Source organism: Photinus pyralis, unplaced genomic scaffold (assembly GCF_008802855.1).
Source record: "Photinus pyralis isolate 1611_PpyrPB1 unplaced genomic scaffold, Ppyr1.3 Ppyr1.4_LG4, whole genome shotgun sequence".
NCBI lineage: Eukaryota > Metazoa > Arthropoda > Insecta > Coleoptera > Lampyridae > Photinus > Photinus pyralis.
Window position 1 is genome coordinate 43,055,995 of NW_022170511.1, and position 6,195 is coordinate 43,062,189.

Below are 6,195 nucleotides of genomic sequence, written 5' to 3' on the forward strand. Positions count from 1 at the left end.
ATCCGTTTGTTTGCTTACCTAACAAACTGTTAATAAATGGTATGTACTTATACAGGGTCATTCTTGACGAGCGTCAGTTAGAAAGATATGGAAAACCTTTGAAAATGAAGATAAACTGATAAGTTCTTTAAGGGTTTTGGCACATGATGAATTGAACTAAAATATTTTCAAAATGGCACCACTTCCGGAAATACCGGAAGTAGCCAACAACTTTGTTATTTTATATAGGGACCCCCTATTTTTTCTACATTTTCGGATTCTACGTCGAATTTGGAGTACAACGATACCCCATAGTTGACCCTTTGCTCCAAGGGCTTCGCCGATATTCCATTTTTTATGTCAAAAATTGAATTATTGCAGGGGTAATTTTAAAAATTTATTATTCGAAAACGGTGAGAGATATTGCAACACAATTTTCAGTGATTTATTAAAGAAAGATCGAATTTTCTTATGGTATGCGTAACAGTCTAAGAAAGTGAGACTACGTCACTTTTCCAAAGCTCTCAACTTTTAAATATCCGTAACTCCATTTTTTCAAATGGCACCCCCCATTTTGTTCTTCACCCTTGTTTTCCTTTTTCCTAGACCTTTAATTTGATGCAAAAATGTCAAAAGCTGCTTCAAACGGTTTCCGAGATATTCCATGTTTTAGTTGCTTCTTGTGGAAAATTGATAAAAAAATTAAGTCGCTTGATGTTATTCTTTTGTTTTTATTATGATAATGTTTAAACGTCAAATTTTTCGCTGTTTGAACTTACACTTCTGGTCAATAATGGCTCGTTTGGGTTACACTAATGAAGATTTTGTGAATTTAATATTAATAGATGGTGATTGTAATCGAATAGCTGCCAGGACTTGTCGTCTTTTTTCCGAAAGATACCCTGACAAGGCGCAACTCACATAGGCTACAATTCGCAAATTACTACAAAATTTCAGGAATAACGGTACCGTTGTACTCCAAATTCGACGTAGAATCCGAAAAATTAAAAAAATAGGAGGTCCCTATTTAGAATAACAAAGTTGATGGCTACTTCCGGTATTTGCGGAAGTGGCGCCATTCTTTGTGCACTCGTGTCTGATATGTCAATTTCTCTTTGGATATCATTAAGCGATGTAGTTGAATTTGCAGCAAAATACACCAGTACAGTTATTTCCTGTTCTTCAGAGTCTACCACAGGCTTCCTTTTTTTGTATTTTTGTTTGAAAGATACCGTTATTCGTGAAATGTTGTAGTAATTTGCGAATTGCGAATAAAAACAAAAGAATAACATCAAACGACTTAATTTTTTTTATCAATTTTCCACAAAAAGCAACTAAAACATGGAATATCTCGGAAACCGTTTGAAGCAGCTTTTGACATTTTGCATCAAATTAAAGGTCTGGGAAAAAGGAAAACAAGGGTGAAGAACAAAATGGGGGGTGCCATTTGAAAAAATGGAGTTACGGATATTTAAAAGTTTAAAAGTTGAGAGCTTTGAAAAAGTGACGTAGTCTCACTTTTTTAGACTGTTACGCATACCATAAGAAAATTCGATCTTTCCTTAATAAAGCATTGAAAACTGTTTTGCAATATCTCGCACCGTTTTCGAATAATAAATTTTTAAAATTACCCCTGCAAATTCAATTTTTGACACAAAAACTTGAATATCGGCGAAGCCCTTGGAGCAAAGGGTCAACTATTCGACGTAGAATCCGAAAATGTAGAAAAAATAGGGGGTCCCTATTTAAAATAACAAAGTTGATGGCTACTTCCGGTATTTCCGGAAGTGGTGCTATTTTGAAAATATTTTAGTTCAATTCATCATGTGCCAAAACCCTTAAAGGACTTATCAGTTTAGCTTAATTTTCAAAGGTTTTCCATATCTTTCTAACTGACGCTCGTCAAGAATGACCCTGTATAGTATTCGTTGGAATATAATGAAGTATGAACGAGACGGAGCGGATGGTATCTCATTTAAATTTGCCCTTTTTAAGTGCAAGGCTAATCAAATCGGCTACTTAAAAATCATTGCCAGAATAAATTAAGTGATTTTTGATGACACTTAGAGACCTTGATTTATTTTAGTGTAAAAATTTTTAAATTGGCCAAAGATCCTCTTTGCCTTTATTATAATGGTACAATTACCACTCAGTTATAGCATGGTCTTTGGTTATAGATAGCTATCATTACATCCATCCTAAATAAACAAATTTTGAATTTTTGCCTATTAGAAACATCTTATACTTACATTCGAAATCGAGAATAGAGGTAATTGTGGCAATTGGTTTCTAATTTATAATGTGGAACTGTGAGGAAGATTCGGTAACTTGAAATTAGAATTAGAGTAGAATAACCACTTTTGCAAAATGACATCGGCAGGAACCCAAAACTCTCGAACATCATTCATGCTTAAGGTATGTAGTAAGAAAGAGAAAAAAATAAGCTTTTTAATGATGTATCACATGACCTATTGCTCTTTAGCAAAATTTAAGATGGCGGTCGAACTCAAAAACTATGCGTTACAAAATTTTTTTAACCTCAAAATATGTGACATAATAAGTCAAACGGAAGCGTTCTAATTTTCATGTCTATATCTCAAATAGTTTGAGCGTGAGAGCTTTGGTTCCTTCTTTAATAGCGACCCTGTATTTGTTTAAGGACTTAAGTACCCGTAGTGGAGAACCATAATCCAACCTCAACAATCGCAAAGCTAAAGAGGGTTCGTTCGGTATTATGAAGGAAAGTGCAGGAGAACAGCTACCATGAATCATTTCGCCTGGGGAAGTCACTGTCCTATAAAAATGATCTCCCTGGTAAGAAAAATTTTATGCCGTTAAACAGAATCTCGTATATAGAACTGTTACTTGCAGTAGGTACACATATACACATTTATTATTTTCAAGGTTTGAATGTAAAAAAAATCGTCTTATTATAGGCGCTTATAAATAGATCTATGTGCAGATAGCCATGAAATTGACACTCACTTTGGCACGCGCTCAAAAAATTGGCAAAGCATATGTTTCGTACGATGCAATTTTGAACACTCAAAAGTATTTTTATCTGTAAAGTTGACACGTTCATAAGGAATTGTTTATTTCGTTTCCAGGCGGGATGAAGTGTGGGAGCATCTTAATCAAATAGAATTTCCCTGTCCAAGGTGAGAGTCCAGGGCATTCAAATTGATTCGAGGCTATTTTTAAACAGAGAATATAGAAAGGGAGAGCTTCAACAACTCAGGACCCAGTAGTCGTACATGTCGAAAAGTGTCTCTACTGTTTGAGTTCGAGAGATAGGTATCTAGCATTTATGTTCACTAGTTTTTTGATTTCTTATTTTTATTAACAGTTCTGTGAAAAAATGACACAACGTATTCAATGTAGTTTAAAACTATTTTGTGATTCATGGCGAAAATGTGCTTTTTCATGTTCAAAATTATTTGGTTCAAAATGATGGGAAATACGAAAGATATATGTACGTTTTGAGTACAAATGCGATATCTACTTTTTTATCTCTATTTTTGTATATAACATACTGCAAGCCAGCGGGGCAGGGGTTTGTAGCAGTTACGCCAATGAAACTACAGTCGAATGGATCACGATGTAAGTTGGGTTTTCGGTTTTGCCTTCGGATAAAAAAAACTTTTTTCGTAGCAAAGAATCGAACCCTAGCCGCCCGAGTGCAATCCGGGTATCCTTACCACTAGACCATTGTCGCACACATTAATTCGTGGCTGAACTACAAACGCCAACCTAACACCACCGCGACAACAACGAGTACCACGTCACCGCCACCTACTCCAGCAAGTACATCCGGCCGTCGGCGTCGGCGGGACCTGTCACCTCGCTCGACTCGGCCCCGCTATCAACCCCTGCCACAGGGACTTTTTTGCGACACCTGACCCGCCATCGGCCGAACTTCCGCAATAAAGGGGTCGGTATAAATACGGAAACCCAAATGCCAAGAAGCCACGTCTGTGTCGTTCAGACCAGACCACCTGCATCGGCTTCTACCTACTGATCCGGAACAAAGATCACAAAACCTTCCCCATAAATTTCATTTAGTATACAAAGATATAAGTATTTAATGGCGACATGTTTCGGAAAATGCCATCATCAGGTCAACATAGAGATCGACCGAAAACGGTACATGGTTGAATTCCATAAAATTTAAAAGGTACAAAAACCCTGAAGGGGAAAAAGTCCTAGACAAGTTAAGGGTCTACAACCCTGAAGGGAGGAGTCGACAGAGAAAAATTGGGGATTATTCCATAATATTTAATAAAAAATTTAAAAAACGCGTACCCAGTAGGTAGAACTTGTTGAGTATCCATTCTCCTAGGGAAGCTCGAAATGGGGTAAATGATAATCCGGAACAAAGATCACAAATATTGAAAAAAAACGACCGAAGACGCCATAACTGTAAAAGCCGGTAATTAAATTGACTTACAAACGGCGATGGATTAAGATGACAATCAAGTCATGTGATTGTGAACTGCAGTTTTGTACCCCGATGCGTTAGTGGTGCTAAAAACCACCTAGCGTCGGATTGCAGCAGCAAGCTATAGAAGAAAGAGCCACAACATCAAACTCTCCATTAACAGCACCTGTCGCACAACCAACCCGGATGAGCTCTAGCCGAACCGCAGCGCTACAGAATCATGTCCCTTCTAGCTCTGTGTAAGATCTTCGAAAAGGTGCTACTGGCGAAACTGCAACCCAACATAAAACCTGGGAAGTTCGGGTTTCGTAGACAACATGCTACAACCCTACAAGTTATCCGTCTTGTTGCTCTGAAGTCTACAACAGAGCCCAGGTCACCGTAGCTCCGTCGTTTGATAACGAAAAGGCATGGCCTGCTAGGCAAGATACATCATACCCAGTCACCCACTCAGTTTCTAGACTGATCAGAATAGAAAACCAATTGTCGAATGAAACACCTGCCGTCACTGGAGTGCCACAAGGAGGGAGTCTATCGCCAACATTGTTTAACATGTACGTGAACGACATCCCACAAGCCCCCAACGTCGGCATTGCTCTGCACGCTGACGCCCTCCGCGTAGACGCTACGTTGTACAACCCGTTGGTGGCTTAAACTAAACGCATCTAAGACCCATTCATTTCAGTTTCTGGATTCTGTGCCTACAAACCCCAATGGTGACTGGGATCAGAAAATCGCATGGCTCCAAGAAAAACGGGCACCCTACCTACCATAAGGAGGAACAAGATATACCAATAACAACAAGCTTTAAGCAGTAGAAACTTTATAGCTAGTGCTGCTGGAATATGGATGGCCAGTTGCGGCCATCTAGCTCACCAATCGACGCCTACCTGTGTATATTTGTACATAATGTACAACATGTATTATAGTGTTAGGTTTCGTTGTTAATAAACGCCTTCGTCGTTAATTGTTCCGCGATACGGTAACATTTCATTTTTGCAAAATGTGTCATTCAAAAATTTTTTTCGCTTTAGAGCTACTGAGAGTTTTACTTTCTTATCTTATACGTTGTTTTATGGTGGTCTTTTATAATTAAAACGTAAAACGCAAACGCAACCTCAATTTGATAAATGCGGGTAGAAACATAGTGGAGCAAGTCATCTCGACATTCACTGGGCCACGCATCGCGCTGTTTATTTCGCTTCGCACTTTGCGCAGAGTTGTTAAAACACAGTGGAGCTTGGAAACTGTTGAAAGACCTCTCACTTACTATACAGTGCGTTCGAGTCATCTTATTGATCTTAATATCTGTTTTATTAGACGAGAAGCGGAAAATTTGTCAAATATAGTTTTACAGACATTATGATCTATCCGAACGCATATTGAAATTTCCGGTTAAACCGGAAATCGTAGCAACTTTTGTTTTTTGAATGCAATGCCTATGTTTTTTAAATATATTTGAAAAGAGCAATCAATTTTCTGCGCGACAACATAACATATGCATATGGTTCATACGAGTATACAAAAAAAAGATGGAGAAATTCGTGATACAGTATTTAAAAATTTTATGAAATCCAGCATGTCAAGGGCCATATCACACAGAAAATACCTACAATAACTTGTTCAATGTTTCGTTTTGAAGATATACTTTTGGGCAATCCGTAATACAGCAGGCATCGCGCATCCTAACAGCACACGGCATGCTAGATTCCATAAATTTTCTAAATATTAAATAACGAATTTCTCTATTTTTTGTAAGTCAACCATATGCATATTTT

The 6,195-nt window shown here is 37.8% G+C and overlaps 1 long non-coding RNA gene across 2 annotated transcripts; it reads left to right on the top strand.

Moving 5' to 3' along the window:
* The first annotated feature begins 2,223 nt into the window (after window positions 1-2,223).
* LOC116169287 lies at window positions 2,224-5,388 on the top strand. 2 transcript variants are annotated; one of them, XR_004144925.1, is made up of 5 exons: window positions 2,224-2,394; window positions 2,639-2,793; window positions 3,087-3,579; window positions 3,631-4,971; window positions 5,103-5,388. It is a non-coding gene; the product is annotated as an uncharacterized LOC116169287 (long non-coding RNA). The 2 variants fall into 2 exon arrangements; XR_004144924.1 differs by having other exon boundaries at window positions 3,631-5,388.
* Window positions 5,389-6,195: the final 807 nt, after the last annotated feature.